Here is a 23,730-nt window from a genome sequence, read left to right on the forward strand (position 1 = left end):
CAAAGGTACGGCCAGTTAGCACACAGCGCAAATACCCAACACATGGTCCTATTAATACATTTATTATTAGGAGTGTGGTAGCACCCCAATCAGAACTGAGACCCCATCATGCTAAGTTCTGGACAAACCCACAGGAAGACATAGTCCTTGCTCTGAAGAGTTTACAATTAAATGTGAAACCACAACTAACAGGAGGGAAGAAGTGGGGAAAAATAGGATAACTCATATGTAACTACAGAAATTAACTACAGTATATGCATAACTTGATGGCTGTGGGTCATTTGAGAGATTTGTTTTTTTTCTTTTAAATATCAGCTCTCCCCAAATGAAATATACTGAAATTCAAACTTCTTAACATGAAATACTTTAAAAAAAAAAACACTAAAGATGGGCACCACTGATGTATACCCTATAAACACTTACACAGTTCTACATAGAACTAATATTTGCTATATCACATCAGTGCACATATGACTTAGGGGAAATTTTCATTACCCATATTACAGTTATTCTTTTAAAATTCACTCTGACCAAAAAAATTAAAAAAGACGAACTAAATAATAGTTCTGTCTTTGTAAGAGCAAGAGACAGACAGTAATTTTGGCCTCCACCACCTGGCTCTGGTGCCACAGTCAACTAGCAAACCTTCTTCCCAGAACTATGTTGGTAAGACAAAACTAATAATAAATTTCAAACATGGGTGGAAGCGCTGTGTGCAAACGGAAAAAATAATGTGCATGGGAAGAAAAAGGTGTAGCATAAAAAGAGCTTGAGAAATGAATCTCATTTGGGGATCTCATAAAAGGGGGATAAGAACGGGTGAATTTTAAAGAGCCCACCTAATCACTGTTCGGAGTATACACAGCATTTCCTGGAACCTTGGTTTGTTCACATATTCATGCAGAGCAGGTTTAGATGACAGGTGCTTGGGGATAGGTGATCCGAGAGGTATACATGCATAGGCTGTGGGAATAACCAACACCTTCATGAGGGCATGTGACCAATTAAGTTTGGAATCTACCTATTTGAATGATCACCTCTTCTCTCCCCCCCCCCATGACATACTGCCACAGCGGGGGTAATTAGAAGCATTTGAGCTGAACCCTCCTTAAGAGGAGGCTCTTTGTAAGGGCCCTGGGATTATGGAACATGCACTGAAATAGCCCAGATTTGATGACTTTCAGCAAGTTGCAAAAGCCATTATTTGATAGGGATTTTTGGAGACCGTTGAAGGTAAGTTCCTGATACAGTAAGGGATGGAAAGGATCTGTTTTCTCACGCTGGTGTGCTGAGTTTGTTATATAGACAAGATTTTGTTTAAAAGGCTTGTGGGTGCTTAGACCCAGATCCTCAATGGTATTTAGGAACCTAACTCCCATTAATTTCAGTGTAAGTTAGGTGCTTAAATACCTTTAAGGACCTGGGCGTAAGTGAGGGCGTGTCTTCACTACTGGGGTAAGTCGACCTAAGTTACGCTACTCCAGCTATGTGAATAACGTAGCTGGAGTCGACATAGTTTAGGTCTACTTACCCCGGTGTCTTCACTGCGCTGTAGCAACAGGAGACGCTCTCCGGTCGACTTCCCTTACTCTTCTCGGAGAGGTGGAGTACTGGGGTTGACCGGAGCGCGCTCTGCTATCCATTTAGCGGGTCTTCACTAGACCTGCTAAAATCGGCACCCACTGCCTCGATTGCAGCAGCATCGATCTCCCCCATAATGAAGAGAAGCCCTTATTATCAGGGCACCTAGGCCCAGATCCACAAGAGATACTAAGGCGCCTAAACCCCAGATTTAGGTGCTATTGCAATCCACAATCCCCCCCCTCCCCCCCGCCCGCCAACTCAGCTGCTGCCTAACCCTGCAGGCAGGGGCAGCGGAAGGACTCCAAAATGGAGGGAGGCCAAGCACCAAGTTGCAACACCACTCACACAAATATGGCCCCACCACCTCTCCATCATGCCAGCAGGGAAGAGGTTCCTTACACCATCTCACTCTGGACAGGGGCTCCTTGTCTCTCTCGCATTTTATGCCCCCGCGAAGTTCAGGTTCTCTAAAGCAGGAAGGGGCAATGACCCTTCTCCTGTCCCTGGAGCTCTGCTTATAGGCACCTAAACTTACTTGGCACCTATATTTTTGCTGTAAAAATTCCCTAGGTGCCTAAGTTGCTGCCCCTGGGCACGCACACTGCTGCCTGTGGCAGGCACCTGGGTGCCTAGCTCATACCTGTGCCCCAGCATGATCCTCAAACCAGGTGTTCTGCATATCTCACCTCTGGGCCCAATCCAGCAGGCATGCTCAAAACATACCTAATGTCACACACAACAGCAGGAGCAAGAATGACAGCAAAAGCTCCCTTATACTGTTTAGCCCCGTAGTTGGGGCTCTCCCCTGAGAGGCAGGAGACCTCTGTTCAAATCCCTGCTCATCAGGCAGATGGGGGTGGGGGAGTTGAACTGGGTCTCCCATATCTCATGGGAGTTCCCTACTACAAGGCCAGAGGTTATAAGGGAAGCTGGTTCCTCCTCATCCTCTTCTTCCCCCCACCCCATCCCCACCCAGCTGCTTTTAGACAAGACTGGGTTAGGCCCCTGACTCTAATGCAGGGTTCCTGGCTGTGGATTTCAAGCATAGATAGAGACCCAACTCTGTAAGAGGGACAAGGTTTAGGCAAGACCCACTTCATCAGCATCTCCCATAAGTCTTTGTGAATCCCACTCTCCATCACCTCTCTCTCCCCGTGCATTGTATCCCTTTAGTCTAGGTGCTTTTCCCAAGGTTAAAGATTCCAGTGATTGTCAAGGTGCCTAAGTCCCTTTGTGGATCTGGATCCTAGTGTTTCTGTGTAGGTGTTTTAATAACTATTAACTTAGGAGTAGATGGAGCAGTGACTGATATCTCTTTAGATTTAATGTTGCTGTATGTTCATATTAATGGAATGTCCTTTTCTTATAGATTCAAAAATTATTCAATGGTTCTAGAGATCTTTTGGAGGGAGCATTTGGGAATTAACTGTCAAGCGAGAGATTAATTTACGGAGTTTAATGGCAGCATGGAGAGATGTAATGAAATTTGGCATCCTGTACTAAATCACATGGCAGAGACTCAATTACTACTGCAGCATTTAATGTTGCTAAAAGCATTCTGCTTCTTTTACAAGGCATTAAATAATACATGTTTGCCTTGGTTGGGTACCTGTGGATAAGTCTGCAAAAATCTACTGTGTCTGTTACGTTCTCAAGCTACGTGTCTCATTGTAAGGCTGTCTTTGTCTTCATGTTTTATTTTATGAAAATAATGTCCACCCCCAATTCTCAGTAGAAATGGAGTCTATGTATCCACTTTCACTCTGAACACATCTAACAAAGCAATGTTTGAGTGGAGAACAAGGAAAATATCTGTAGTATTTTTTAGATATCAGCCAAGTTAACTGAGGGCTAGTCTACACTGGCAACTTTAACGTGTTGCTGCGGCAGTGCTTTAACATGGCTTGCGTAGTCGCCGCAGAGCGCTCTCCCAGTGCTCTAAAAAAACCGACCTTCACGAGGGGTGCAGCTCCCAGCACTGGTGCATTTGTCTACACTGGTGCTTTACAGCGCTGAAACTTGCTGCACTCGGGGAAGTGATTCTTCACCTGAGCGAGCAAGTTGCAGCGCTGTAAAGTGCCAGTGTAGACAAGCACTGAGGCACTTATGATATTATTCTGCCTGCGTGCATAGAGTTAAATCAAAGGAGGCTGTTGGCAGAGGGAAGCCGAAAGGAAATGGAACAATTGCAAAGATAAGAATATCACAGAGACTACAAAGCAGGAATGGCAGAAACTCCCTAAAAGGGCAGGGGGGGGAACCATGGCCCAGTACACCCCCTCACGCAGCCATGGAGGGACCACGGACACCCCCTGTTCCGGTACCCGTGATACTAATGGTTTTTGAGGAAACAGTTGGGAAGCTATTAACTGAGAGCCTATGCACCTGCCTGGCTCCAACTAAGCTAGCAAGATTTATTCTTCCAGGCTTGAATTTAGGATCAAAAGTGATATTAAAACCTTAAAGATCCCTGCCTAGGGGGGAGGGTGCAAAGTGGGCAGCAGCAGCTGGAGAGGAATCTGACAGAGCCTGGCATAGAGGATGCTGCCGAGCAGTGGCTTTCAACCTTTCCAGACTACTGTACCCCTTACAGGAGTCTGATTTGTCTTGCGTACCCCAAATTTGACCTCACTTAAAAACTACTTGTTTACAAAATCAGACATAAAAATACAAAAAAAAGTGTCACAGCACACTATTACTGAAACATTGCTTCCTTTCTCATTTTACCATAGAATTATAAAATAAATCAATTGGAATATAAATATTGTACTTACATTTCAGTGTACAGTATATAGAGCAGTATAAACAAGTCACTGTCTATGAAATTTTAGTTTGTACTGACTTTGCTAGTGCTTTTTAATGTAGCCTGTTGTAAAACTAGGCAAATATCTAGATGAGTTGAGATATCCCCTGGAAGACCTCTGTGTACCCCCAGCGGTATGCATTCCGCTGGCTGAGAACCAGCACTATGGCGGGGCTGGAAGGGAGGCTCTGGCTTAGTGGAACTTATCCAACACTAGGAAGGAAAGAAGCAAGTGTCAGTAAGGCTATGTCTACACTACACGGCTTTTAGCAACATGGCTGTGCCGCTTCAGCCGTGCCACTAAAAGTTGTGCAGTGTAGCCGGTGTTTGTCAGCTCTCCTGCCGACAAAAAACTTCCACCCCCAATGAGCAGTGTTTGTGCTGTTGGTGGGAGCACTCTCCTGCCGACAACACACCGTTCACTGTTCACACTGGCATTTGTCAGGGCAAATCGTTTGTCTTTCGGGGGGGAGAGGGGGTTAAACACCTCTGAAAGACAAAAGTTTTGTCGTTCAATTGCCAGTATAGACCTAGCCTCAGAGTAGGTAAGAACCAGGCCTTTTCTCATCTTATCCTTTCTTAGTGCTTGCTGTGTACCTTTGATGAATAAAGCATGCTTTGTTTTGAAGAAGCTGCTTGAGTCTCTTAATTAGCAGCTGATCACAATCCTCTGGGGAAAAAATTTTACAGGTACTAAATGGGCCAGTTATGTTACAAGGATAGAGAAACAGTTGGGCTGCCACCCAGAGATCCTGGAGAGGTGGAACCAAGGGGTTCCATCCATTGAGAGAGATGGAGGAAACTAAGGCTGTCACCTGACAGGTTCACTCAAGAGGGAATAAAGGGGTCTAAAGCACAACCTACCCCATAACCATGACATCTCCAAGCTATTCCTATTTTCCTGGTTTGTGTTTGTCTGTGAAACTACCTAATACCAAATGCACTTTAAAACTATTCCCTTTGTCACAACCTGTTTCTGCAGATCTGACTGCACAATCCATTAAAACCCTTTTATATCCCTTTCCCAGCACTGAAAAATTCCATTTGCCCAGGGGGCAGGAACATCTCCTTCACTAATGTGCCTGATGGGACCTACTATGCAGACAATACCTTTGCCCAAGTGGAGGGGTGAGACACTATTGCGGGGAACACAAACATACCTGTCCCTACTCCATCTTTGCGCCATGCAAAGGCTTCTCTAGTGATGCCCTCTTACAGAAGGGAGCATGTTTGAGAATATGGGAGCTTTCTGGGGTCTAAGACAGTGGTCTCCAAAGTGGGGTGCGCGCACCACAGGGGGTGCGCAAGAGGATCCTTGGGGGTGCGCGGCAGGAGGAGCTCTTTTTTTTTTTTGGCGCGCTTCGTCATGGCAGGGGGTGCGTGCTCACAAAAGTTTTACTGATAGGGGTGCGCAATCAAAAAAGTTTGGAGACCACTGGTCTAAGATACTAGCATCCATTCAACACTTGGTTCTCCTAGCCGGAGTTAGTGCTGTTTGAAGCAGATTAACAGCCTTGCTGCAAGAGAGTGGGGACTTGGCAACAAGAGCTGTGCTGCCATTTGCCAGGGGAAAGGATGAGCGAGCCAATGGAAATTCAACCATCCCTGCAGAATGGGCTGCAATCTCTGTGGATTATGGGTGGGTTCCATCCCCAAGAATAGATGGAATGATTCCCCTGATGTCACCTCTGGTCCTCCCTCTTGAGGTATGCTCATAATAAATTCTGCCAGGTGACACTCGCAAAGTTTGCAGTTCTTTGGCCCCATCCAGGGGGTTTTCTGCAGGAGGATGCAATGTGGGTCAGGGTGCTTTCCGGCCTTGGGGGTGATTTAATATTAAAGCACTTATTGTACATTTATCAAGATGAGCATCCTTCTCTTTGATACTACAAAATATAAACCCAGCAGCCTGTTTCTCCTCATATATGTGTCACTTCATGGACTCCACTGAAGTGTCAGTTGTCCTTACTTTCATTAGTAGGAGATTGGTTTAAGGAGCATATTGAGCTCAAGAGGGAGTTCAGCATCAAAGCATGAGATGTGTGTGTGTGACTGAGCATAATCTGAGACAGACAGAGTGAGTGAGGTCAGCTGTGATCACAGCAGGCTGCTTAGAACTAGTTCAGTGTGAAGAGAAGCAGACAGAATCTCTTTTCCTCAAGCTATAAAGACACAGATTTGTAATATGCAATAAGGGAGTTTTCCTTTCATGGTACGAAGAGAGGGGTGAAATTTTCTCTGTGAACAAGATTTCTGTTGGCTACTGTGACTTTTTCCTGTTAGATTTGCAGCTTGGCTGTGTTTTTTCAGCCTTCACACAGCGTGAGTCTGTCTACTGAAGTATGGCACAAGCAAACTGTGCTTCCATTAGGATTTTATTCACTGCATTTGTCAGTGTCTGGCTAGAACAGCTTCCAGTGAAGGTGCACATGGTTACATTCCTTCAAAAATTATGGCCATAAAAATTCTCACAGTACTAAGGAAATATCTGTCCCCAAAGTATCTGAATCTTTGAATTTGTTAAATAATCACAGTGCTTGCTGGCAATAGAGGATCATCTCCTTCACCCACTCATCTTCATGCATTGCTCCTTGCTCCCCTCTAAGCACAGAAAGCCCTGCTCATCCTGCTTCACCTACCTCTCCTCCACATCTCTCCTAAAGCCTCACTTTTGCTGCATTACTGCCAAGTCAATGGTTAACAATCAAATCCTCCAAGTTACTCCTTTCTTTTCTCTGTGTAGACCTTTTAGATAAGTGCCTTGGTACAGGGAATGGCTTGGTTTAGGTCTTGTACAGCACTGACTATGCTGATGGTATTTAAAAATGACGTTTTGCTTGGAGAAGACATGGACTCTTCATCTTAGTGTGTTCCCTGACTTAATAGTATAACCAATTTGTATTAATACAACACTAGTTATAACAAATCCATCAACTCACAACGTTCAGGATTAAGGTTCTCTCTGTACCCATGATTCTAATCCTATTTCAGCCTTCTTGCATTTAAATATTGGGATTGGGACACATGGAAACTGTCAGCAGTTATGGCCCAAAATGAGCAAGTGGAATAAGGGAAGAGACCAACTGTCCTGCTGGATAGATCCTTTAACACACATACTTCTGATAAAATAATTTATGCAGAGATACAAATCAAGACCAACGTCTCGCGTATTTCAAGAAATCTGCCATAGCAACAAGAATTACCTCTCCCAGAAAAACACTATACTCAAGCAAAGGCAGTTTTCTTAGTAACTCTTATGAAGGTATAAACCGGTGTTACACAACCGGTGTCACATTCAGCTTTTTAGGGCCCTGTATATAACTTCCATGGAGTTTTCTGGTTTGATCAGACCTTGTTCCCCGCCAGGTCTCAGGTACAATATAAATGAGTGGAGAACCAATCAGAAGAGCATTCCCCATGCTGCCTGCTGCTAATGATGAAGAAATGGACGAAAGCCTCCAGAATACTTCCCCTTCTTCCTAAGGGGGCAGGCGGTAAAGGAAAGAAAAACCTGCTCCTACCCACACTCTCCACTCAACAGCAGGGAGAAAAAAATGCATAAAATTGAAGGTACACAATAATTGGGATGTGATTCCCTAACCTTTTGTTGCATGGTGTGTTGCAGCAATAGATCATGTCAATTAAAATTGAATCCTGACAATGTAGCACCAGAATGCAAACTCTTAAATTACAATGTCAGGCTGTTACTGCACAAATATTTTGCGACTCTCTACTTCAACTCTTTTGAGGAATTGGTTCTCCAGCCATTCCTGGATGAGTCCCACATACAAGCTCTTATTTAATCTGTTGCTCCAAAATAAATTGTCTGTCGAAACAACACCATTTTGTTGTCAATCACTTAGGAGTAATTTAAGCAAATGACTTGCTTTGAGAAGATGTGTGTGCAATGCCTGTGTGATTCCATCTCCCCCAAAGGAAAGACTGAAAAACAACCTATGGTTTTGTTCAATCCTGGTTCAAGATTTCTGAAGTCTCCTTTTCAGAACAGCTGGTGCCATTTAAAACTGTTCTCCCTGAAATACACTTCACTGAGTATTTTTAATCAGATGAAGTTTTTTTAAAAAAAAAGCCCACACAAACACTTGGCTTTTTCAATGTCTTTTATCAACTGTAAATGTTCAAACATTTAGAACTTAAGAACAGAGCATTGGCTGGATTTCACTAGTGTGACCCCAAGGCAGCAGCCAAGAAAAACATCTCCATGTTCTGGAGAATATTCCCACTTGCAAACTTCTTTTTGACCCACAAAGGGGGAGAACTCAATTTTTGCTTGTTTTGCCCTTTCAAAAACCGTCAGAAAGAACATCCTCCAGGTGACAGAGACATTGCTCTGTATTGGAACAATACAGAGTTAGGGAACAAATCTCCCTTTGATAGTCCATTAATTTGAACACTGCTCAGGTTTACATGCAAACAAGAATAAACTTTTATTCCAAGGGTCTGACAGTCTCTCTAGATTTTTCTCCCTGACCCCCAGGGCTCCTCCCCTTCCCCTTCCCGCCTCCACTTCCTGGACTCTTAAAGAAGTCATGCCTCATAAGTAGCAGTTCTCAAATACTAAAACCATAATCGCTGAGCCCCAGATAGTCGGAGTAAGGGGTTTCAGAGAATATGTCTGTTGATGTCGTTTGGAGCAACTTGCTGTTCAACATGAGTGAGGGTATCACAATCTGCACCAGAGAAAGGGAGGATATAGGCAAGTGTTGAGAGTACCTGGGTAAGCAAATGGTGGCCCCCACTCTGGATGCTAGACACAGCAAGTGAGCCACTCCTATAGCGTAGATAGAATACATGTGTTTTGCATAGTACATTGCTGATGAAGGATACAACATGTCTTTGGCTCCACCTAGAACCGTCTTTCTCTATGAAGTGTGTCTGCTAACAGTAAATGAGTGCTGCTCCAAGCATGGCCCATGCAGGATTCTGACCTGCTCTGTCTCTCTCTATGCACCACTGGAGAAGCACAAGTTCACTACGTGCAACTTTGCACATGGTATCCGACACTTGGAGAAGAACAAATAAAATAAAAATATCCTAGGCTGAACTTTAATGGAGCCTTGCAGGAAGCAGCAGCTCTCCTGCACTGCTTTAGGAAGCCTCATTTACCTGGATCGCAATGAGTCAAAGGAGATAAAGGGGGAGAATGCACTGACCCAGTTCACCCTTTGTCCCACAACTGCTCCAACAACCACTGCAGTGGAGAGAACCAACCCCTCCTAGTGTGATCAGGAGAGTGAGCCTAGCCATGCTTTTTATTTGGAGAGTGACATAAGGGGCATATCTGCCTCTCAGCAGCAGGACTGTCCTGGCTGTCTCTCTCTAGGAGGAAAGGGAAAATGCGAGCAGAGAAAGGACAGCATCTGTAGAGCCCTGCAAATCCACAGATATCCACTTTATCTGCAGATATCCGCAGACCATTTTTGCAGATTGCAGATTGGATGTGGATACAAATTTTGTATCCGTGCAGGGCTCAAAGCATCTGCCCCACCAGAATAATTCACTGTAGGGTACTCTACTCTTGCCACGCTCTATACTCCTGTTTTTTAGTTGACGTACTGTTTGTGAAATGAACTTGCTCTTTGTTCTGGATTCAAACACCTCCTAACATCTAATTGGATCAAGACTACAGGGACCCGGATATATTCCTAGACAAAAAAAATTAATTTAAATGGAGTTACGGTTGAGAGTGCTTATCAGTGATTCAAGAGGAAAAAACATTACGGGAATTATGTAATTATCACCAAAACAAGCATTATAAACTCAGGAAATTCAGCATGGAAGGTTTCATAGATATTTAAAGCCAAACAGGACCATTAGATCATCTAGTCTGACCTTCTGCATAACAAAGGCTAGAGCATTTCATCCAGTTGCCCTTATATTGAGGCCAATAACTTGTTTAACTAATGCATATCTTCCAGAAAGGCATCCAATCTTGATCTGAAGACATCAAGAGATGGAGACCACCACGCTTGATAGTCTGCTCCACTGGTTAATCACCCTCACTGCTAAAACATTTATCTTTATTTCTAATTTGAATTCATCTGGCTTTAATATGTTACGCCCTTCTCCACTAGACTAAAAGTTCTTTAGTACCTGGTATTTTCACCCCAGAAAGGTATTTATAAACCATTAACATTAAACACAGAAGACATTAAACACATTAAGATATCCACACTGTCCCGTAGTGATATCACACAACAACTACAATTATAATGAATGCATATTAGTGTTTGTAGTCTCAGATTAAACTAATTTATTAAGTCATATTAGGCAGTTTTCACACTTTCCTCCTCATGGTATCATGAGTTAAAGTGGTATGGTATCATGGTATCATGAGTTAAATGACAATTTTCACCTGAACCTGGCCATTATTGCTTGAAACTGCAGATAGAAGGGTTACATTTACAATTCAATACTTTCAAAATTGGTACAAGCTATTATGTAAATGTACATATCTAGAATTTTTTTTAAAACTTTGAAAGTAAATTGTAATTTACATTTTTATGGTTGACTTAGAACAACGCTTCCTCAGCTCTCGTCCCCTAACGGCTCTACTCTTCTTGTGCTACATTGATGACATCTTCATCATCTGGACCCATGGGAAGGAGGCCCTTGAGGAATTCCACTAGGATTTCAACAATATCCACCCCACCATCAACTTCAGCCTGGACCAGTCCACACAACAGATCCACTTCCTAGACACTACAGTGCTAATAAGCGACGGTCACATAAACACCACCCTACTGGAAACCCACTGACTGCTATACTTCATGCCTCCAGCTTTCATCCAGACCACATCACACAGTCCATTGTCTACAGCCAAGCGCTAAGATACAACCGCATTTGCTCCAGTCCCTCAGACAGAGACAAACACCTATAGGATCTCTATCAAGCGTTCTTAAAACTACAGTACCCACCTGGTGAAGTGAAGAAATAAATTGACAGGGCCAGAAGGGTACCCAGAAGTCACCTACTACAAGACAGGCCCAACAAAGAAAGTAACAGAACGCCACTAGCCGTCACCTACAGCCCCCAACTAAAACCTCTCCAGTGCATCATCAAGGATCTACAACCTATCCTGAAGGACGATCCCTCACTCTCACAGACCTTGGGAGACAGGCCAGTCTTCACTTACAGACAGCCCCCCCAACCTGAAGCAAATACTCACCAGCAACTACACACCACACAAGAAAAACACCAACCCAGGAACCAAATCCTGTAACAAACCACCGGTGCCAACTCTGTCCACATATCTATTCAAGGGACACCATCATAGGACCTAACCGCATCATCCATACCATCAGGGGCTCGTTCACCTGCACATCTACCAATGTGATATATGCCATCATGTGCCAGCAATTCCCCTCTGCTATGTACATTGGCCAAACCAGACAGTCTCTATGCAAAAGAATAAATGGACACAAATCTGACATCAGGAATTATAACATTCAAAAACCAGTAGGAGAACACTTCAGTCTCTCTGGTCACTCAATAACAGACCTAAAAGTGGCGATTCTTCAATAAAAAAAACTTAAGAAACAGACTCCAACGTGAAACTGCAGAACTGGAATTAATTTGCAAACTGGACACCATCAAATTAGGCCTGAATAAAGACTGGGAGTGGTTGGGTCATTACAAAAACCTAATTTCCCCCATACTAATTTCCCCCTACTGTTACTCAGACCTTCTTGTCAACTGTTTGAAATGGGCCACTCTCATTACCACTACAAAAGTGATTTTTCCTTCCTTGGTATCTTACTGTTAATTGAATTGTCTCGTTAGACTGACCTCCCACTTGACATAGCAACTCCCATTTTTTCCTGTGATGTGTATTTATACCTGCTACTGTATTTTCCACTCCATGCATCTGATGAAGTGGGTTCTAGCCCATGAAAGCTTATGCCAAAATAAATTTATTAGTCTCTAAGGTGCCACAAGGACTCCTCGTTGTTTTTGTAATTTGTGTGTCCATAATGGGCTGCCTATAGTGGCTAGAGGTAGGCATAGCACAAAGTGGCCACATAGAGCTTTCTCCACATCAGACATGTCCATTCTACTGTGTTTTTCCCTGTATACTTTAGGCTTTAGGCCTTTTCTATGGCCTTTTCCATCCATATTTCAGTTCTGTTGCCAGGCTCATTGCTCAATGTAGGAGGATTTCATATGAAATCAGAGAATGATTTGCATGTGCATTAAGAAATAGACCACAAATATTTCATTTCATTCTATTCTTTGGGAGCTACCTTGGCATTCTTCAGGTTCTTCCTGAGATTAGGGAGCAGTCACCTTTGCAGGAAAAGAAATGCTGTGCAGATGTTTGCTGGGGGCTCCTCCCAAGCATAAGGGCAATGTGAGAGAAAACAAGATGCTGATTTTTAGGAAGTTTAACAAGTGGCCGATTGGAGGCAGGAGTCAACATTAGTAGTGAATGAGAAATTATACCTAGGGTGGGTATAGAGCATTAATGGCCTTGAAAGTGAAGACAAACAGCTTACGTTTGTTGAACCAGAGAAGGGGGAGCCAGTAGAGGAATGCAAAGAGAGGGGTGACCTGGTCCAAGCACCAGGCCAGGAGAATAGGGTGACCAGACAGCAAGTGTGAAAAATCAGGACAGGGGGTGGGGGTAATAGGAGCCTATATAAGAAAAAGCCCCAAATATCGGGACTGTCCCTATAAAATCGGGACATATGGTCACCCTACAGGAGAATGACCTTTGTAGTATCATTCTGAGTAGATATGAGCTTAACAGATTTTTGGTGTTGTTAAAATAAAGTCTGCTGTTGGGCTGGGATATTATCTGTCAAGTTTTAGCCAAATGCACATTTTTATACCAAGATATTAACCCCCAAATCAGAGATTTTTACTGAAAATACAGCGTTATGAACTGCAATGTGATAATGAGAAACTAATTACCATATGTTAAACTAGTTGTAACTTTCATGAATGTAAAATGTTTGATTGGTTTTTGCTAGTAATTTTGTTTACTAAAGAATATTGCTGTCAGAGTAATAATGACAGAATTTTACTTTTTAAATTTATGAGAGAATTTTAGGCAGTCTAACTTATTAAATGAAGTTGCAGCATACATTAGAGCAAGATCACTTATGGCAATTGCTGTCCTGTAGCCTAAGCAAATGTCCTATGTATTGTAATGTATTGTACTTTTAATGACCTCCAGATGTTTAAATCTCAAAAGCAAGCAATATCACTTTTACTGGAAATCAGAGAGCGTAATCAGCAGTATGTCCACATAGCCTGAGAAATCATCTGTCTTCTTGTCCAACCCTCAGCTGCTGAGGGTTCCCTCTTTCCCTGTACTCCACACTATGCATTTCTTTTTCATAAACCACAGTCTACTATATGAATACAATATACCTCAATGAAGTGAAGCTGAATTTGGTGACTAGTTTATTTGACTGGTGTGACAGCTTTTACGGAGACCTGGAGAGTAACAGCTCCTGGAAAGTAGTCTCTCCTGACAAACAAAGGTAGAATTTCAGGTTCCCTGAAAGATCTGAGTCATGACCTAGTAGCCTGAGCACAGAAATGGGAACAAGTGACTGAATTCTACTGTTGAAACTGATACAGATACCCTCTGTGACACTGACCAAGTCACTTGACCTGCTTGCCCTTTTGTACAAATGAGCATCATAATGCAATGTAAGTGTTCTGGAGATGGAAATAACACTGTATGATCTATTTTGCAAAAAAAAAATTAACATTTATTTCAGAGGGATTAACTCAATGCGTGGCATCCATGAATACTCAGGCATTTTTACATACACAAATTCTGGTCAACTTAGAGATCCACAGAAAGGATAGGACAATAGAGCCATGCTGATGCCTCTTTGAGGACTTATACATGTTCCACTTATAAGACTCATAACATAATTGATGGCTAACATTCTTGCTAAGTCATCTGGTGTCCCATGGTGCTGACTCACCACTTTTGGAAATGCCTTCTTCATCTGTAATCTTTAATAGTATTAGTGAGGGAGAGAACAAAGATGATCAAATGCTGACACTCTTCACCTTTGACTCCTACACTGGTACACATTAATTTCTGAGTGTCAATTTAATGGATTTTGGAAAAGTCAGAATTGGGGCACAGAAGTTATACTCTGATTTCCCTCCTAGCTATGGCTTTTTAAGCATAATATGGCCTGTAGCCAGAATTTGGCAATGTGGTTTGTTTGCACCTGTTCATTCCCAGTGGCCCAGCAAATAATAGTACTTGCAGGAGGCTTTGTTTGAAACATCTGTACATCACTTTATCAAAAGCTTACTAAAACATCACCTAAATACGTATCAGCCTCGCTTTAAGATAAGGAGACTGCTGATGAAGGCAGACTGAGAGCATATGTACAACAATTTGCATGATTTAGATTTGTGCTAGTCTGAGCATAATGAAAACTATTATGAAATTACATCAGATTGCTAACACAGCAATGTTTCTCAGCAATTTAGCTGACAGATGTTTTTCCTTCCTACATTGTCCAAAAGCATTTGGCAATTCATGTATTTTCATAATTTGGACCAAATATATTATTTCATTGCAGATATATTCCCCTCACCTCCCCACTTGTCCCATACTTTCTAAGAGATAAGATTACGGTCTCAAAGTTGGATAAAGGAGTAGCCATCCCATTGTTAAAGAATCCTGCTCCGTTATAGCACAAATGGGGGAATGATGGGAAATGGTCTCTCCTGTGTCAGAGCTCTGCTTACTACAGGACAAAGGCTCCCTGACTCAGAGGCTGGCCCAATCCAATTTAGAGTTTCCTGGCAGCAGCTCTTAATTGCACCACTGACACAGGGGCCTTGAATGGACCCTACCCCAGTATCATAGAATCATAGAATATCAGGGTTGGAAGGGACCTCAAGAGGTCATCTAGTCCAACCCCCTGCTCAAAGCAGGACCAATTCCCAATTAAATCATCCCAGCCAGGGCTTTGTCAAGCCGGGCCTTAAAAATCTCCAAGGAAGGAGACTCCACCACCTCCCTAGGTAACGCATTCCAGTGCTTCACTACCCTCCTAGTGAAATAGTGTTCCTGGACCTCCCCCACTGCAACAGTAGCTCTGTCACACCCCCTCCCTGCCCCTAACATGTCCCCTGCTCCAGGAGTTTATAGGTCAACTTCACAAAGCCATCCCCTTAGTTGACAACAAAGTGTGCTAATCTCAGCAGAGAGGTCAAGGATTGAATGGATGGCAACTGAACTACCCTCTCACCCAGGGGGATTGTTCTTTTGAATCAGCATTGAGGCATAGTAATGTAGCAATACAAGGAAACCAGCATTATTGGTGCCATTGGCTAAATGGAGGAATTCACTCTACTGCGTTATCTAACTATTACCATCACATGCCAAAACTCACAACGTTTTTTTTTTATATATAAATACAAACCAAAAATTTTTCCTTCAAGAAAACAAAATGATCATTTAAAGTAAAGGTAGATGGGGAAAGGTACATTTTGAATTTCATACAGGATCCATCTGGTGTTTTTGTTGACATCTCAACAAATTAGAAACTATGTCATCACTATTTAGAATTAATTGATTGGAGAGAATCATGAGTTAACAAATGTTTCAGGCTTTTTTTTAAGATTACAATTCCCCTTATGGATTTAAGCAGAAGAGGTTGTTTTTCAATTTTCTTCGGTTGAATTGTTCTTTAACTTGATACTATCAATCAAGACATGTCTGTGAATACAACAGTTACCTAGAAGTAAGTGAAAATATTCAAGGGCTTGCAAAGCTTTGTTTAATTGTTTAAGTTTTTGATTTCTGATTATTAGACATGGATTTTTGGCTAAAGAAACCCCTGAAAAATTTATTCCAAGTGTGAATAAAGTCTTCCATCTTTAACTGCAAAAGTTTGTGTGCAAAGATGAAAATTATATTTGGGATAGGGAGTTATTTACTGTGACAGGGAGGGGTCTATTTAAAGTCCATTTGCAAGTACTGAGCAAAACCTTCTTCTTATTAGGAACTATCCAGGCACATCTACCTGAACTATATCCTGATAATTGAAATCTAAGCCTCTGAGTGAAGTTAGACATCCATACTGAACTACAATACAAACAATCATTAGGAGAAACTTGATTTTTTAAAACAGGTTTTAAAGTAGCTGATGACTTGTGCTAAGAGTATATAAACTGACAGTCTCTATGGCAATATGTTTTTTATTCAAGGTCAAGCACATCTGGAATACATAATAGCTGTGTCCTATAGAGACTGCATCAACTAGCTTGCTGCCAAAATCTACTATAAACAGACACAAAAGGCCAATCTACTGATTTTCCCAGCTGTCCCTGGTTTATTTAAGATGCTGTGTAAGTTTTCAATTATCATTCTGTGAAGAAGAAAAAAGAAATCTATTGTGTAAGATCTGTGACAAATTAGCATTAATTCAGGCTATATTTTCTTGAGTTTTGCAAAGCTCATTCTCTGGTGTCCTATACTTTTCCATGGACCATATGGCATTATTTATTAAGCAGTACCTAAGTTCTTCCAAGCTCTTTACACAGAATATATAATGGTCATTTGAAGTGATCATAGCAGGGATTCATGGCACTCCCTAACACTACCTGGCCCAAGATGGGGAAGCTAATGACCCAACCAGTGGACCAAATTCAGTAATTAATCCTAGTCATGTGCCACCTGAGGCATGTTGTGCATATGCTAAGAAGAAGATGATGATGATTCATGATCCAAACAGGATAGTTGATTGATAATATATTTTTCAAGTATTTGTGACAAGATCATTCCTGACCTCACAGTCAACCACTGCTTGGTCCCCCTATCCATTGCCCAAGGCAAAATTTATTTTATCGGGCTGTCACCCCCTTCAGGCAGGCTACTACTAGCAGCAGTGTTTCCTAGCAACTACAACAAGCAAGATACTGGCAGCAAATTGAAACAACAGTCCTGCATCAAGCCTACTTCTCTCAGCTCTGGCCAGCAGCAGTCTCTGAAGCAAGTCCTTTCCACAGCCAGGTTTCTCTCACAAGTTACATCAACATTTCAGCTCGGAAGTAGACATATCTGTGGTAGCTGTGCTTGAGCTAGTGCCTAAAAATATCAATGTGTCCACAACAGTATGGGTGGCAGTTTGGGCTACCAACCTAAATAAGTACCCAATGGGTCAGGCGGGATTGTACTTGAGGCAGCTAACCTGAGTGCTCACCTGTGTCACCCTAGACACACTGCTATTTTTAGTTGCTGGCTCAAGCCCAGGTAGAACAGGTATGTCTACATGAGCTAGAAATCACACTCCCTAGCTCAAATGTACACATACCCACAGACTTAGATCTGAAGGTCTGTTTTCCCACGCACACATCCAGCTCCCAAGTGAACTGGACTCTCCCCTTTTAACCTTTCCCTCCATACCTGACACCTATTGCAGGTGGATTGGGCAGTGGCGCTGGAACATTTTGAGTCATGGGGGTGCTGAAAGCCAGCCCTTACCCCCGTCCATGCCCCGCCTCTCCGCCTCTCTCCCCACCCCCAGCTGAGGCTGGGAGCAGGGCTGTGCCTCCCGGAGGGGGTGACCCGGACAGTGATAAGGGGGCCGAAGCTGTGGCCACAGCTGGGGTGGGCGTGGGGCCAGGAGTGGAGCCCCGGGCGCGGGGCCTGGAGTGGGGCCCTGGATGTGGGCCCCAGGCACAGGGCCAGTAGCTGGGGCTGGCAGCCTGGACCCGAGCCCCAGGTACAGGATTGGGGAGCGAGGTGTGGGGCACAGGGAGTGGAGTCCTGAGTGGAGGGCCAGGCCCTAGGCGTGGAGCCAGTCTTGGGGAGCAGCGTGTGGGGCCAGCCCCCAGGACTCAAGCTGGGGAGTGAAGCCCCAGGCGCAGGGCCAGCAGCCCCCCCCATAAAACCTGGGGGTGCTGCAGCACCCCCCACAACCCTACTTCCCATGCCTATGAGATTGGGGATGAGGCAGAAGGAGCCCACAGTAGCTCATTAAACCTTTCTGACCAGGGTGGTCTTTACATACCCCGTCACAGTATTCAATACGTTTTTAAAATTTTAATATTGGTTCTGGCGTTCTTTTGGAGTGTTAACCTAATACAGTGTAATCCACATACTCTTAGCACTGCAAACATAGGAGAATAAAGGCATTCAGATGCTATATCATGGATATAAGACTGTGCAGGTTTATTAAAAACAGGAAGAAGAATAAAAGATGGAATGTTGTTTTGGAGGAACAGAAACAATGTTTCAAAGCAAAATCCTATGCCCTAGAAAAGAGGGTGAACGAGGGCCTTGTTCCTGAGGAACTGCCTTTCTCACTGGTTTCAGAGTGGTAGCCATGTTAGTCTGTATCAGCAAAAGCAACGAGGAGTCCTTGTGGCACTTTAGAGACTAACAAATTTGTTTGGGCATAAGGTTTTGTGGATCATCAGATAAAGTGGGTTTTAGCCCACAAAAGTCTCGAAGGTGCCACAAGGACTCCTTGTTGTTTTTGTCTCTCTCACTGATTTGCAGAACGGTGCTGATAAACTCCAGAGAAGGGATCAAATTACCCTCTTCGTTCTGAGGGGAAGTCACAGTGATTTATGCCCAATGATTATCCTGAGAAGAATAAATAGGTAGAAAAATCAAAGACCTTGAACCCTGTACCCACCAAACAAGGAAAAATTTAAGTAATTGACTTCAGAGAGAGGCTATTAAAACCTGAAGAACATATGACATCATAGAAGACCAGCTCCTATTACTGTTACTTTGTCTTCCCTTTCCATTGTGTGCTAATCCCCCTCCATTGTGTTGTATCTTGTAGAATGTAAGCTCTCTGGGTTCCTGATTCAGCTGTTCCATCTGTACTCAGCAAAGCACTTTAAATACATGTTTAATTTTAATCATGTGCTTAAACACTTTGCTGAATTGGGGCCTGGGATGGGGGCTGTCTTACTGTCTGTTTGTACCTTGCCCAGCACAGTGAGGCCTGGTGAGCATCTAGGAGCTACTGTAATACAAATTATAATATATTTAGAGTCATTAGAATGGGCCTGCACCACATTTAGAAGAAAATAGGACAGGTTTCAGTTTGATGTTGTGTGGCATTTCAAATTAATACATTACTAGGGACCTGAACAGCAAAGTAGCACGAACATAGGTAAAATAAAATGAATATTATAATGGTTGGATTAGCAGCAGTGTTCAGTTGAAATGGTTAGGCAAAAAAAGAGGGAGAAGCCCTCAGAAGTTGGCCTGCTTTTTACTACTGGAATTAGACCAAAGAAAACATTGCTATTACAATCTCCACCCTTTATTCCCTCCTTAACCTTTTTGTAGGGATCAAAGATGCTAAGCGCTAATAAAGAGAGAAGGGATATGAGAAAAAGAGAATCAAGTTAATATTGGATACTGGGACTCTGTAGACTGAATTTTAACCTTTATTTGTAAATACTAGTAGCAGGCAATCCCCTTGTTTCCTGGAATCCAAATAACTACTTCAGCTCTCAACTAATTGAATGAAGAGATACTGTGGCTGGTAAGGGTCCAGTAATGAAGTAAAGCACCAAGCATGATAATGCCAAGTTAGTTATAGAAAATACTTAATAGCTCATTAGTTTCAAATGGAGACAACTTGATTTGACTGAAACCATTGCTTGTTTTGTCCGTTGTGGTTATATAGCACAAAGTATATATAACTAAACACATTTATATCATTAATTTACTCCTGTCCAAACATCTAGTCCACAATTCTGGAAGAAAAATCTAAGGCTCTATTTGTTTTCCAATCTACATTCTCATTTGAAAAATCTGTCTTCCCTATATGGACCCTTCATAGTCTGAGTGGATGACTTTTCCTTAACCTTTCTTGAACAACCAGTGTAACAAAGCTATCGCAAACAAATATGATTCCAGCAAAACTTCTACTCCTCAGCTAATGCAAAAGCATGCTCGACCAAGGTGAGATTAAATCTTTATATACGGTATAGTTACTTACGTAAATACTTAATTGCAACTTTAATCTTTCTATAGGCAACAGAGAGTTAAGTGGAGAGAATTTCTCATTTGTGAGTGTGATTAAGCAACTCTTTGTTTATACAGACGCTCTGTAACACAACAGAGGTGGAGAATTATTAAATGTCTGCTTCATGAGATGGAAGACAGTTATTGTGACTCACAAAGAGTAATTTCTTTCTTGGGAATACATTGTTATTAGAAGTGATAAGGTCTGAAATAAATCAATCATGGGAGAATGCAAAAAAAAAAAATCTGGACCTCAGAACATAGGGGTGAGGCTGTGATGAATGTGCACATCTGAGTCAAAAGAGCAAACTGAGACCACATCCCATAAGTAACTTTGTTCGATGTGCATTAGAACAAAGGTGTGCATTAGTCAGCATCAGTTAGGATTCAGTCACAAAAGTTAGACGGGAAGCTTGAGTTCATAGTGTAACATTCACTCATGGACAGGACAGGGTTAAGAGATTGTATTGGGCCACCCACACCACAGCAGCCTAATTGCCAGTCCTGGAGGATTGTCATGAAATACAGGGAGAAAAAAAAACATAAGCCAGGTCTCTAAGCCACAGTGATATAACCTCTTCCTACTCAGGACTGAAGAGAACTATGCGCAGGTAGGCCTAGAAGTCTACAGGAGCCAAGGAAGACATTGGGCCCAAAATACAGACAGAAATTACTGTGGGGGCACGTAGGGAAAAAACAAACCAAAACACAAAACCCAGAAGTTGTCTCATTATTTAACTCCAGATTTTTACTCCAAGCATATTTCTGATGAACAGTTGCACCAATTCAGATATTTCTTTTGGGGAGGGAGGAAAGAGGGAAAAGTTTTCAGAACAGAATTTAAATGTACAAAAACTGCTTAGCCAAGCTCTCCCCTTCGCCCCCCCCCCCAATCCTCTTCCCCCCAGCACATGCCCACCATTCCCAGGCTGTAGGCACAGGGACCGCCATAGACCCCGCCATCACAACAGGGAGGCAGTGACTGACTCAGGCACCCCCTGCTGGGAGCATATGTGGGGCAGGAGTAAACCTTGGAGAAGGGGGGAGGGGGACACTTCATGCATTGGCTGAGCTGGATAGGGGCCAGGGTATTTTGAAGTCCCTCCCCCCTCCAATGTCACTCCCCAGGCTTGTTGGCACAAATCCCCCTGCACATGGAGAGGGCTCCCTGTGCTATTATTTGCCTGGGACAGAGGCATCACGGGTGTTGGAGGCAGGACTGCACAGCTCCGTCTTCCACTGCTGCTGCCTTGGGCACAGGGAGGGGGAACAAAATGGTGGCACGGGCAGAGTTGTCTGGTCATGTGACCCAGGCCATTCAAGAGCTCCCATTCAAGAGCATTAACACAGGCCTTAGTGTGTGAGCTTTAGTTCTAATCAGGTGGTCTGTCACATACCAGGCCCACATTGACTATTCCCCAAATTTGAGCAAGTGCAAAACATTGAGGGGAAGCATTCACCCCACACATACACACCCAGGCACCCTTGCTGTTGCATAGTTAAAGTCCATTCTTCTCTCTGAAGCTAGGGACAGCTCAGCTCAGGCTGTGACAAAAGAGAATGTTCCAGGTTCTCTCTAGTGCCACAAGTCTTCATCTAGTGTTGTCTACCATTGGTGGGGACTGGGCATGGGTCTGAGCAAAAACAGCAGCCTTATTTGCATAATTTTGGACACCTGAGTGAGGAAATGCTGAGTTTAAAAGATCAAAGTCCTCTGTGACATGTCATCAGTCATTTAATCCAGCTATTGCTTGAACAATTAACCACCATCTCATTTAGGATTGACTATTAGATTAGTACTTATTGCACTAGTGTCCAGAAGTTCCAATCAGGACCTGGCCCCATTGTGTACAAACACATATGAAGACCCAGTTTCTACCCTCAGGAACTAATAGCCAAGATATCCCAACTGTATGATACAGATAACTGTCAAGTAACAGTCTTTTATAAATAAATGCAGTGACTTCTCAGTTGAGGGAATCACTAATTTAAACATTGCTTAGAATTAGAGCCATTGGATAGAAAAGTCTGCACATAATTTTCATAAAAGTGAACAGTAAATACTTCAGCTCCTATTAGCTTAAAGTGGTCTGAGCTAAAATACATGTGAAATGACTATTTCTAATGCACAATGCTCTTGATGTTGACCCATCACTAACTGTAGCATAGTGTATTTTTTAGTAACAAATGAGGATATCAGTTATCATGTGTATATTATCACTTTTTCTCCAAAAAGGTCACTCAATTGTCTGAGCTTCAGCCACAGCTTTGATGTCATCAGAATGGACTTGCAGATGGATAGATGAATGTCTGTATAAAGGCAAGGCTAAAGTGCATATGCTTTAATATTAATGTAAATACATTGCCAGATAGGGTATGTCATTCCCCTCCCCTACCTTTGAGCTACAAGAAGTGGAAATATGGACAGATGACTAGGGAGGAGTATAAAAATATTGCTCGAGCATGCAGGGGTGTAATCAGGAACGCCATACCACAATTGGAGTTGCAGCTAGCAAGGGATGTGAAGGGTAACAAGAAAGGTTTCTACAGGTATACTAGCAACAAGAAGGTGGTCAGAGAAAGTGTGGGACCTTTACTGAATGGAGGAGTCAACCTAGTGACAGATGTGGAAAAAGCTGAAGTACTCAATGCTTTTTTTGCCTCGCTCTTCAGACAAGGTCAGCTCCCAGACTGCTGCACTGGGAAGCATAGTATGGGGAGGAGGTGAGTAGCCTTCAGTGGTTAAGGACAGGTTAAGGACTATTTAGAAAAGCTGGGCATGCACAAGTCCATGGGGCCGAATACAATGTATCTGCGGGTGCTGAGGGAGTTGGCTGATTGATTGCAGAGCCATTGGCTATTATCTTTGAAAACTCATGGCGATCAGGGGAGGTCCCAGATGATTGGAAAAAGACAAATATAGTGCCCATCTTTAAAAAAGGGAAGATGGAGAATCTGGGGAACTATAGACCGGACAACCTCCTCTCAGTCCCTGGAAAAATCATGGAGCAGGTCCTCAAGGAATCCATTTTGAAGCACTCGGAGGAGAGGAAGGTGATCAGGAACAGTCAACATGGATTCACCAAGGGCAAGTCATGCCTGACTAACCTGATTGCCTTTTGTGATGAGATAACTGACTCTGTGGATTTGGGGAAAGCAGTGGACATGATATACCTTGACTTTAGCAAAGCTTTTGATACCGTTTCCCACAGTATTCTTGCCAGCAAGTTATGTATGGATTGGATGAATTGGATGAATGGACTATAAGGTGGATAGAAAGCTGGCTAGATCGTCGGGCTCAATGGGTAGTGATCAACAGCTCAATGTCTAGTTGGCAGCC

Source organism: Malaclemys terrapin, chromosome 5 (assembly GCF_027887155.1).
Source record: "Malaclemys terrapin pileata isolate rMalTer1 chromosome 5, rMalTer1.hap1, whole genome shotgun sequence".
Lineage (NCBI taxonomy): Eukaryota > Metazoa > Chordata > Testudines > Emydidae > Malaclemys > Malaclemys terrapin.